Consider the following 11,758-nt stretch of genomic DNA (forward strand, 5'->3'; position numbering starts at 1 on the left):
TCTGCTGTTGTGTGCAGGAAATGCAAGGGAAGAGGGCATTTTGCCCGCATGTGTAAGGCTATCCCACAGAAGGAAGTGGTGCGGATGGTGGACCCTGATGAAGACGATAGCAACGTAACGGTTGTAGGTTATGTTAGTCCTGATGTTAAGGTGGATGTGCTTCCAAAGGAAGGTGCGCTGTTGAGTGTGGGATCGTCGAAAAAAAGTGCGTGGGCTACCCTTAATGTGAATGGAGTTCCCCTCAGTGTGTTGGTTGACACGGGTTCTCCTTACACTATGATTTCCCCTGAGATGTATAAATCTAAGTTCCATAAGGAGGTGTCTAGTCTGAAGACGTCTGATATTAATCCTTGTGCTTATGGCCGTGTTCCGATTAAAGTATTGGGATATGAGTGGGTTGATATTGAATTTCATGGCCGGAAAACCAGAGGAAAACTGTATGTAGCTTATAAGGGTGATCCGGTTATTGGGTGGGATGAGCAGGCTGCCCTGGAAATGGAGATTCGCCCTGGCAAAGCTGTCCCTGTTTTGTGTGTGAGCAAGGGATGGGAAGGCGGTTTGAGTGAAGGAAGTGCGTTGTCAGCTGACACTCTCCAAAAGAAATTTCCGTCAGTTTTCTCCTCCGCCCTGGGCAAGTTGCGAGGGTTTTCGCACAAGATCGTGCTCAAGAGGAGTGCTGTTCCCGTTGTACACAGAGTTAGGCGTGTACCCATCATGGCACGTGAAAGTCTCCAGGCAGAACTTAAAAAGCTGATGGAAACTGGAGTAATAGAGGAGGTAGAATCTTCAGAATGGTTAGCCCCGGTTGTATTGGCACGCAAATCCGATGGAGGTATGAGAATGTGTGTTGATCTAAGAGATTTAAATTCGAACATCTGGATAGACAGGCATCCCTTACCAAATATACATGAAATGCTTTCACTTGTGGGAGGGGCATCTTGTTTTTCCACCTTAGATTTGTCATCTGCCTATCACCAGGTGGATCTACACATCGAATCACGACCTCTTACTTCGTTCATTACGCCATTTGGAGCTTTCCGTTTCCGGCGTATGCCATTTGGATTGGCATCCGCCTCCGCTGTTTTTCAGCGGGTGATGCAAAAGTTGTTTTGTGAAGTGGATGGTGTGGAGTATTTCCAGGACGATATCTTGGTGTGGGGCAGATCACGTGAGGAACACAATGAGAGGATTCTACGAGTTTTGGGCATTCTAGAGAAGAGTGGTCTGACGGTCAAATTGAGTAAGTGTAAGATAGGGGTGGAAAGTGTGACTTATTTGGGACACACGTTGGATGCCAAGGGGATACATCCCAAGGCTGAATTAGTGAAGGCGTTATGTGAGGTATCTTCACCCACCAGTAAAGACCAATTACGGTCATTTTTGGGTTTGGCTGAATATTATAGTAGGTTTATTCCCACGTACTCAGACAAGACAGTGGCCATGAGAGCATTGCTCAAAAAGGGTGTACATTTTGAGTGGTCGGAGTTGTGCCAACGTGAATTTGAAGACTTGAAGGCTCAAGTGGACCAGGCTCCATCGTTAGCTTCATTTTCTCCATCTAGGAAGACAGTTTTGACAGTGGATGCTAGTGAGTATGGTGTAGGGGCGGTTCTTGAACAGTGTTTTGATGGATCGTACCGCCCCATTGCTTTTGCGTCTAGGGTTCTAAGTGAGACAGAACGTAGATATGCTGTAATAGAGAGGGAGGCCTTGGCAGCTATCTGGGCATCCAAACATTTTAGAACATTTTTGTGGGGAGTAGAATACACCATACGCACCGATCATAAACCCCTAGTGCATGTTTTGACATCTAAGGGTTTATTCCAGGCATCATCTAGAGTGATGCGATGGATGGCAGACATGAGTGAATATAATTTTAAGGTGGAGTATTTACCTGGCACTAAAAATATGGTCGCAGATGGTCTCTCTCGTTTTCCCCGTCAAGATGTATATGTGGAAAATTCAAAACAGGATGTGACGAGTGATGAATGTGTATTGGTGGCCAAGGTGTTTCCGGCTGTCAATGAGCAAGAATGGGGTAGAGAGTGTGCTATGGACCCCGTATTGAACAACATCAAGACTGCTCTCACTACCGGTGCTGGCATGGATGGATTGGACAAGTCCTTCGGACAAGTATGGTCTGAGCTGTCTGAGGGTCCGTGGGGCATTGCCAGGGGTACCAGGTTAATACCACCTGAATCTCTTAAGGCCAAGTTGGTGGAGTTGGCTCATGAAGGGCACATCGGTAGATCTATGACGAAGAGAAGGCTAAGAGAAGGGTATTGGTGGCCCAAGATGGATGAGGAGGTTGAGAAAGTAGTCAAGGATTGTGTGGCTTGTTCAGTCAGTGATAAGAGTAGGACAACGTCGCCCCAACCTGTACAGCCTGTGGAAGTGCCGCAAGACGTGTGGTCAAAGGTGGCCATAGACATTATGGGTCCAATGGATACTTTGGGTGGAAGCTTCAAGTATTTTGTAGTGTTAGTTGACTATACATCTAGGTGGGTGGAGGCCACGGCCCTGTCCTCTGTCACCACTGAAAAGGTGATTGACTTCTTGTCAGCAGTGTTTGACAGGGAAGGGGTTCCTGCTGGAGTAGTAACCGATAATGGTCCCCAATTTGTATCAGTTGCCATGCAAGAGTTCCTCTCAAAACTAGGAATACGTCACCATAGGGTGGCTTTGTACAATCCTGAGGCCAATGGATTAGTTGAACGGATGAACCGGTTTGTGAAAGGGGCGGTTCAGTTGGCACTTGCGAATGGTCTGCCGTGGTGCAGTGTTGTGACTGAAGCTCTAAAGGCTTTCAGGGTTACCCCTTCATCATTTACCGGGGTATCTCCATTTGAATTAATGAGAGGTAGAAAACCAGGATCTAAACTCCGGGTGGCCGCTCTTGGGGGTGGTGTACAAAGTTGCATCAACATGCAGGAAGTTCTTGACAAGGTGCGTGTTAAACAATCCCGTTTCAGGGAATCTCAGCTTGCCAAAAAGAAACCCCTGCGTGTAAAGGTTGGTGATCTTGTAGTGGTGAAAAATCCAAGAATTGTAGCCAAAGGTTTGTCCAAATTTATGAAGCCATGTGTTGTGACCAAAGTAGGTCATGGATATGTTAAACTACAAGATGGTACCAGATGGAGTTTGAGGAGGGTGGTCCTGATTAAGGGAAAGATGGCGGATACTAAGGACCAGTGTTGTGAGGGAGGTGGTGATACAGTTGGAATTGGTCCAGAATGTGCGTCTGAGAGTGTGGTTCCCCTACAGAGTGATAGGACTGAGACAGTTCATGTGCAGGCTACTCGGGTGGAGCATGGAGGTATGAAGGTGTCTGCCTCGGAAAGTGATGATATTGCACCATTAGAAGAGGGACATGGTGATAAAGGAGAGGATGGATATGCTGAGTGTGATTCTGATGAAGGTGCTCTGGGTTTGACTGGTGAGGAGACAAGGGTTGTAGAGGAGCCTTCAGTGCTTGTGTCAGATAATGCGGGTTTGGTTTCACAAGGAAGGAGACTGTGTGGGAATTCTAATTTAGCAGAATCCTCCAACGAGGTGAATAATCGCCCAACCAGAATAAAGCAGATTCCAGCGAGGTACAAGGATTTTGTTTTAGAATTTGCAGATGATTAATCTTGAAATGTAAATAATTATCAATATTCCATATATATATGTCTTTTCTGCATATTACTGTTTCGTTATTACTTTTCAATTTCCTTAATCTATGTTCATATTTAATGAATATTCATTGTGGGGTTTACGGGGGGAGATGTGTAGTAATTGCTCGCGCTTCCGCGAGCCCTTTCCTAAAGTTCTAATGTGTGGAACGTTGAGGGATGAAGGTTCCGGGTGGCGGTTGGTGAGAAGGGTAGGAGCTGGGAGGAGAGGATGTATGGCGTTCGGGTTTGAAGAATAAAGATATCCAAACAACTTACATGTGTGGGGAACTACGTTATTACACAGCACACATCCATACTCTTATGCTTAAACTTACGTCTTCTCTCAGGGCAAGGCAGCAGGTACATATTTACCCACAAAAGGTGTCCTGAAAAGACAGGAAAACACACGGAGTGGCCACAGAAGGGATCTCAACTAGTCTGACTAGCCTGTTGAAGAGGCACTGCAATCTCCTGCTTGTATTTCCTTTAAGTAAGAAATGATTGCTCTGTTGTCTGAGTGGCCACCAAACCCTGTTGTACAAGTCAGGCAATGGGGGAGGGTCAAAGTGGGTGACAACCCCTTGAAAACCCTGGGTCTGCTACTGCATCCTAAGGTGCCTCTTGGAAAGTTTGTACCTTTTAGCTGAGCATGTGTTTTCACAAGTGAGTCACAAAGTACTCAAAGAAACCTGATACCTCAACTTTTTCTACAAACCTCTGGTTATAGAACGCTCCACATGTGCTCAGTAAAAACAATCAACCTTCGCACTCCCTCTCCTCTTAGTACAGTTTCTTACAGTGGGATCTCCAAAGGCATTTGAAGATCTCATTTGAAGATATACAATATAGAATGCTCAATAATCTGTTGCTTCTCAATTAGGAGCTAGATAAAGAATGCCCCAAAGCCTCCACTCTCATACCTGATAACAAACCAATTCAATTGTGCTATTCGTGTCAATTCCTGTTTTCTCTTTGCATTCTGAGACTTGAAGTGCTTGATTCATGATGGCAAAACTAGAACTACAAGTACCAGAACGCAATGAAACAAAAAAGGATTGGCCAACCATCTTCCGACTGGAATGGGGCATTTTGGCATTGATGTTCCCTCTAGCTACTATGGGTCAAACTATTACAAAAGTACAAGGCCTACAAGACAACATTACTATAAAACAATGACTGCCCAGGAATTCCCATAAATGAATATCTCTGCACAGAAAACACTTTGACAGTGAGCAAATAAAGTTTGAGTGAAATAATTCAATACATATAGTGAGAAAGTGCATAATTTGATTTGGTTACCCATGCAACAAGAAACTGAGATTTCATCAATATGCCCAGGAGGAATTATATCTTTATATATCGTATGGGTTAACCAATTGCTTACATACAATCTCCTGCAAGGCGATTCTGCTCTGCAAGCACATTGCCATAAGGGAACATTAAAAACTTGGCAATTTATAAGGACGGTCAGTAAAAATGTAACATACTATTCTGTCCGGGAATGATCCTTTAAAGGAGACTGGCGAATAAGTGCCTACTTTAAAGGTAAGTTAAGCAAAATCTGGGGTAACCACACAGCTAGAAAAAAAGTCACTTTGACCCAAACAACTCTGCTCCCAGTAAGAAAAAATAAGGCAGTGAAAAGGTCAAATCACCCCCAATGAATGGCTCTGGTAAAAAAAAAAAAAAAAAAAAACTGAAAACGATGATATATTGCTGAGGGGGCAAGTGGGACGTGAACATTGACCTGTGGCTAAGAACACACATGAAACCCACAAAGTAGACACTTTATGTACTCACCCTGCCTCTAGCTAAACCACCTTCTCCCATATGTGCAGAGGAAGTCAATGAATCACATATTGCTACAAAGTGATGGCTGGCCAACAGGTTTCCATGGTAACATCCCATTGTGACCTGTCGGATAAGGTTCTCATAGATCTTACCATTTATGAGGATGCAAGAATAGAATGCTTGACCGTTGATGGAAGTCATATTTTTTTTTTCAGTATTTTTAAAAAATGTTTTATCAACTTTATTTATAATTTTCAAACAAATTCAAACAAGGAAGAATAACAACATAAGAAGAACAACACAATCAACTTTAAATCTTCCCATAAACCCATATCAGTTAATATTCCATACAATGAGATACATGGAAATGGGCAAATAAAATAAATAACACCAATCAAATGAGAATCAAAAATATAGTAAGTATCAACAAAACAAAATTAACAACACAGCAAAATTGACCAAATCCCATGACATATAGACAAAAGGACAAAACCAAAAAAAAAAAAACCTCATACCTCACTTCCCTCATCCTGTCTTATATTACCATACAAATCAATGATTTCCACAAAAACCAATATTCCTTTTCTTTACCTTGCTTCTTAGCTAGAACTAACTCAAATTCCGACAACACAATCACATCGTTAATCCAGTCCTCAACAGTTGGTTTCTTCTTAGATTTCCACACTTTCATGATTTGTTTCACTGCTACTACTAATATCCTATCTATCCAACACCCATATAGTCGAGCTTTCAAACAACAACCCCTTTTTGCCAATAATAGAACCTGAAAAGGTTCCCTCGGAAAGGAAATCGACAAAGTGATATCCAGCCTATCCAATACCTCTGTCTAAAAGGTGAACACTCTCAAACAATTCCACAACATGTGAATCAATGACCCCCTCTCACATCCACATCCCCAGCAAATATCTTCAGCAAGTAATCCCATTCCATATATACGCACTGGAGTCCAGTATAACCTCCCCAAAATTTTCTGATGTACAAGACGTAGTTTGAGATCTATCTTACTACTATGACCAATCTGCCATACATACTTCCAGATTCCATCACTGATTGCAAAACCCAAATCTAACTCCCAGTTCTGTCTCAATGCGTGCCAGGACTGTAATACTGAGTCATCCACACTCATAAGTTTCAGGTACGTGGATACATTGTGTGGCAACAAATGGAATATAGTCCAACCTACCGGTTCTTTTTCCAGTTGTAAATCTATCATATCAAATACTCGGGTCAGAAGTCGTTCAAGATCTCTATATCTATTCTTTTCCCGGCCACACAGATGAAACTCACATTGAAGTTCTTCAAAAGACTTCAAGACTCCATCCCGCAATAAATCTCCCAATTTCAACAACCCCTTCGAAATCCAACTTCACCAACATAAGACTCTATTGCCTAATTGTAATGCAGGATTACGCCAAATTGAAGAAACATGATTCAGAAATACATTGCCCTTAAAGTTAAGCACCCACCAAGTCATCAAGTCTTTAGACACTTTAATAGTTGGCAATCTATTAGAACCTCTAGGCAATGTCTCCATTGAGAAAATATTTTCCAATTTGAAAGGAATTAGTGCATTCCTTTCTATAACCAACCAAACTGGCTCCTCATCAACATGGCGCCTTTACATATTGGGCAGCCTTCTTCAATACAAAACCCCTATAATATTTTCCCAAATTTGGATACCCAAAACCCCCTTCCTTAGTGTCCCTCTGCAAAATATATTTTGGGATTTTAGAAGCCTTTTGTTCACCCCAAAGAAAATCTTGCAACACTCTATCAATGTCCTTAAGTAATTTTTTTCGAAAAACTCAGAGGGATTGATTGCATCACATATAAAACTTTAGGCAGAAGTGACATTTTAATAGTGTTAATCTTAGCCCAGATCCCCAAGTCCAATCTAGACCATTTCCTAGTATCTCGCCTAAGTGTATCCAACAGTTTAGCCACATTAAAATGAACCATCTTCCGTACATCTTTACTCAGAAAACCCCCCAAATATTTCACACTGCTCTCAGACCATTTACAATTCCATTCCACAAAATCTTCCCTTCTAACCGCAGTCGAAAGCGGAAAGACTTCTGTTGTTTCCCCAATTAATTCTATAACCCAAAAACTTACCAACTTTCTCAAGGACCTCCTTAAGAATCATACGCCCCTCCTCAGGGTTTAAAAGCACCACTACCATGTCATCCACATAAGAGAGCATTTTAATTTCCTTTGTTCCAAATGTCCAACCACATATTCTCTGCTCGTTACATTAGTGCTACCAAGGGCTCAAGAGCAATATTAAATAAAAAAGGCGACAAAGGACATCCTTGTTTCGTACCTCTACTAAGAGTGAATGTTTCCGACATTACATTATTGACCCAAACCTGCGCTCTAGCCGAATTCTGAAGATTACCAACTGCCTCTCTGAACCTAAGCCCAAAACCCATTTTCTCCATAGTAAAGTCTAGAAACTTCCAGTTCACCCTATCAAATGCCTTTTCAGCGTCCCTAAAGATCAAAGCAGTGTTAACATCCCCATTACCATGAAGACTTATAATATCTATTAATGTCCTGATGGTATCATAACCTGATCTACCTTTCATAAACCCTGCCTGAGACTCATGAATAACATTCCCAAAAAATCTACCTAATCGATTTACTAATATTTTTGTAAAAAGTTTAATATCAACATTTAACAAAGAGATAGGTCTATAATTTTTAATTTTTTTACTATCCCTCCCTTCTTTAGGAATTACAGAAATCATGGCTTCAGTCATTGACTGACACAAAAGTTTCCCTTCTAAGAAAGAATTAAACAAAGCACACAATCTTGGATCCAGAAAAGTATCGAACTTCTTATAGAACTGAATGGGCAACCCATCTAATCCCGCAGACTTCCCCAACTGCATTTGTCCAATTGCCAAAAGAACCTCATCAACGCCTATGCCTGCTTCTAATCCCATTTTATCATCAACAGACAATTTCTTAATAGGAATATCCTGAAATAGATTTTCCAAGTCTTCCTTGACTATTGAAACATCTTCCATATACAAAGTTTTGTAGTAGTCTCTGAAACTAGAACAAATATCCTTATTGTTCCACAATAGTTGATCATTATCATCCTTAATACCTTTGATAAAAGTCTCATTATGCATACCCATCAATCTATTCGTCAGTAATCTACCACTCCTGTCACCAGCCTCCTAATATTTTTGTTTTGAAAAAAAGACCCCTTTCCGCAAATAAATTATTTGCATTGGTCAACCTCTCTAGAATTTGATTCATTTCAGCCCTATCCTCCATCCTTCCACTCCGAGCATATCTCTGCTGCAATTTAGACAACCGTGATTCCAACTCATTAAGATCTTTCAAAGACTTTTTCCGAAGACGGGAAGTCAATCAATCAGAAAACCCCTGATTGTAGTCTTAAAACTATCCCACACTATCCCTTCATCAGCAGATCCTTCGTTCAGCTCAAAGAAGTCAGTTATGCATGACAGTAAATCCACTAACACTTCTTTCTCCTCCAAACTACCGGTTTTCAATCTCCATTTCCTAAAAGACGGGACTACCACATCCATCCTCAAACAAAGATCTACCGAAGCGTGATCAGAAATTCCTCGTTCCCTTATATTAACCTCACAAGTTTTATCCAATAAAGTCTTGGTGACAAAGATATAATCCAGTCTGGTGAATGAATCATGCACTGGAGAAAAGAATGTACATTCTTTCTTCAATTGATGCAATTCCCTCCATATATCAATCAAATTAAATTTATCAAGAAAGTGATCAAATTCTCTACAAACATTCCTATTAGTATACCTACAAGTACTGATCCTATCTAGCTTGAAATCCCGAACACAATTAAAATCACCTCCCAGAATTATTGTTTTGCCGTTCATTCCATCCAACATCTCTGAGATTTTCTCAAATAAGTCTCTACCAGAAACGCAAGGACCATAAATACAACCCAATGTAATCATCTTTCCCCTATAAATTATACCAGCAAAAATCATTCGCCCTTCTGAGTCCATCGCCACTCTCTCCACTTTATACTACAACCCTTTCCTGAACAAAATACTCACTCCTCTAGAATTAGAAGACAAACAATTCGATAAATCCTTTGAATATTTGGAATTGACTAGCCATTGCGTAGTTTCATCAATCAAGTGCGCCTACTGCAGAAAAACTATATCAGCCCTAGATCTCCATAATCGCGCCATCACCTTTCTCCAATTCTTTGGACATTTCAATCCATTAACATTCCATGTCGTAATCATCAGATCACCTACATCCATCTCACCAATCCCAAACAAATATTATTAAACCCTTTCCTTCTTTATTCCAACATTAGAGGTCAGACGATCTCAATTTCCTTCCTATCCAGTGAAGAAGCAGAATTTTATTCAAAGAATGGTAAACCAAACAAAAAATCCAAACAAACCAGTCATAAGCAACAAATACAAACACAAAAAATCCACAAGACAAGACACAAAAAACATAAAACACATAAAAACCAAACCTCAGGGAAACCCCCAAGGAAAAGTGAGCAATAATAAAATTCTGCAAGCAGTGTTCCAACCCCATTCCATCAAGGTTGTACCTGCCAATAAACAATAAAAGCTGAATAACGTCAATTCTCCCATGTTCTATAAGAATAAACAATAAACTATAACAACTAACGTATCATCTGAACAATTCACACAAACCAAACCCAAGCTTATAATATCCCCAGAATCATCATATAATGTGTTAAACAATACATATTTGTGTAAACAGTCTTATTGTCAGCCAAGAATTCTATAAACACATGTGATGTAGATTAAAGGTCAATACCAATATCAGAACCCCAACCCAGGAATCCCATCATAGCCTCCCCATGCACATTTCCACCGCAAGATCAAGGCACTTTAGGAAATGAGATCACAGTACCCGAATAGCCATGCCACTAATCATATTTTTGAAGGGGTCTAGTCCTATGTCATGTATTTTCGAACCGGAATTGCACAAAAGTCATCCCTTCACAAGTTCGGGAGGAACTCCCTGCAGTCTCCCCACAAGATTAGTTTGCGTGTTGTCTTACATTATGACCTGGACTGTATGAGCTTTTTGGTCGAAACTCAAATCATCCCAATTTTAGGTTAATCAACCAGTTCGAACTTCCGTCGAATCTTTTAAGAAATTCAACAGAGTTTGACTTCATAAACTATAAAGGGGCAATGTGGCTGGAGTTGGTTTTCAGTCTAAGGCAATTTTTGTCATGAACCATCGTCTGCGTCCCTTCTGGACCTCCTGGTCCCTGACCCATAGGGGATTGAATGCAGTGATCCTTCCAACATGGCCGCTTGGAACGGAACGCTCCTGGCCAGTCTCTACGTTCCACGCTGCACGCTTTACAAAAGAGACATGCCCCCGCGGCTCTGCGCGTCTCAACGCTACCGCTTGTTGAAGTCGGACATGTGTTGCCAGAGTTTGCTCGGGGCTCCCTTTTGAATCCTTGTTCCCAGTTCCTTGAAACCCTGTCCTTCCTCCCATTCCTTTAACTATCTTCCTGGAATTCTTCCGCGCTCGGGTCACGGCGTTCTGTGCTTCCGAGCGTAACTTCATTGCATCCTGGTATCCATCCTGGACTTCTGAACGCTCCTGGAAACTGAATAGCGAACCTCACGCTGGAATCCGAGGACCAGCGTTCGGGTTTGTACGAATCCCGGACCGTGAGAAAGAAGACATCCCAGAAGGTCGCAAGCAAACAACAAAAGCAGGTGAGAAGGGGAGAGACTTGTGACAGTTTTCAGAGAGGCAGGAGGTTGTTGCTGTAGGCACTCTTAGGACATTTTTGAAAAGGGTTAATACATTGGAATACAGATTGAGTAGTTGAGTAGGAAGAAGGGTGGGAGAGACAGTGGGTGACTGGCCCCTCAGAGAGTTATGCTTAGAGTTGGTTATATTTATTCTGAGTGAGACATTGAGTGATTTGAAGTCAGTGAATCTATAGTAGCACATAATTGGTGAGAGAGAAGAATTTGTAATAGCCCCGATTGGGGTAACTGGATGCAGAGACACTGTTGGTATTTTATTTACGTAGGTTCGTCAATAGACCTCATCAGTCTCAGGCTCTCCCCACTCTCACACTCCAAACCATCCTCCTCACTGTCTCTCACCATTCCACACTCCACATTCTGTTTCTGGAACTTAGTACGCATACTACACAAATCCATCACAATGTAATACATTAAGCAACCTCAGGCAGCAGAGGTAAATACAGGACTTATTTCCATACAGCTATGCAGAAATCAAAAGGGAAT

The 11,758-nt window shown here is 41.6% G+C and overlaps 1 protein-coding gene across 1 annotated transcript in view; it reads right to left on the minus strand.

Moving 5' to 3' along the window:
• Positions 1-5,508, minus strand: part of LOC138467549 (maestro heat-like repeat-containing protein family member 1) — a 796,923-nt gene extending 791,415 nt beyond the window's left edge. Inside the window, exon 1 of the mRNA XM_069607658.1 lies at positions 5,457-5,508. The gene's annotated coding sequence lies outside the window, so the exon portion shown is untranslated. The remainder of the gene's footprint in view (positions 1-5,456) is intronic.
• Between the last annotated feature and the right edge of the window lie 6,250 nt (positions 5,509-11,758).

The sequence above is a fragment of the Ambystoma mexicanum genome, chromosome 4q (assembly GCF_040938575.1).
Source record: "Ambystoma mexicanum isolate Mex_15411 chromosome 4q, UKY_AmexF1_1, whole genome shotgun sequence".
In the NCBI taxonomy this organism is placed as follows: Eukaryota; Metazoa; Chordata; class Amphibia; order Caudata; family Ambystomatidae; genus Ambystoma; species Ambystoma mexicanum.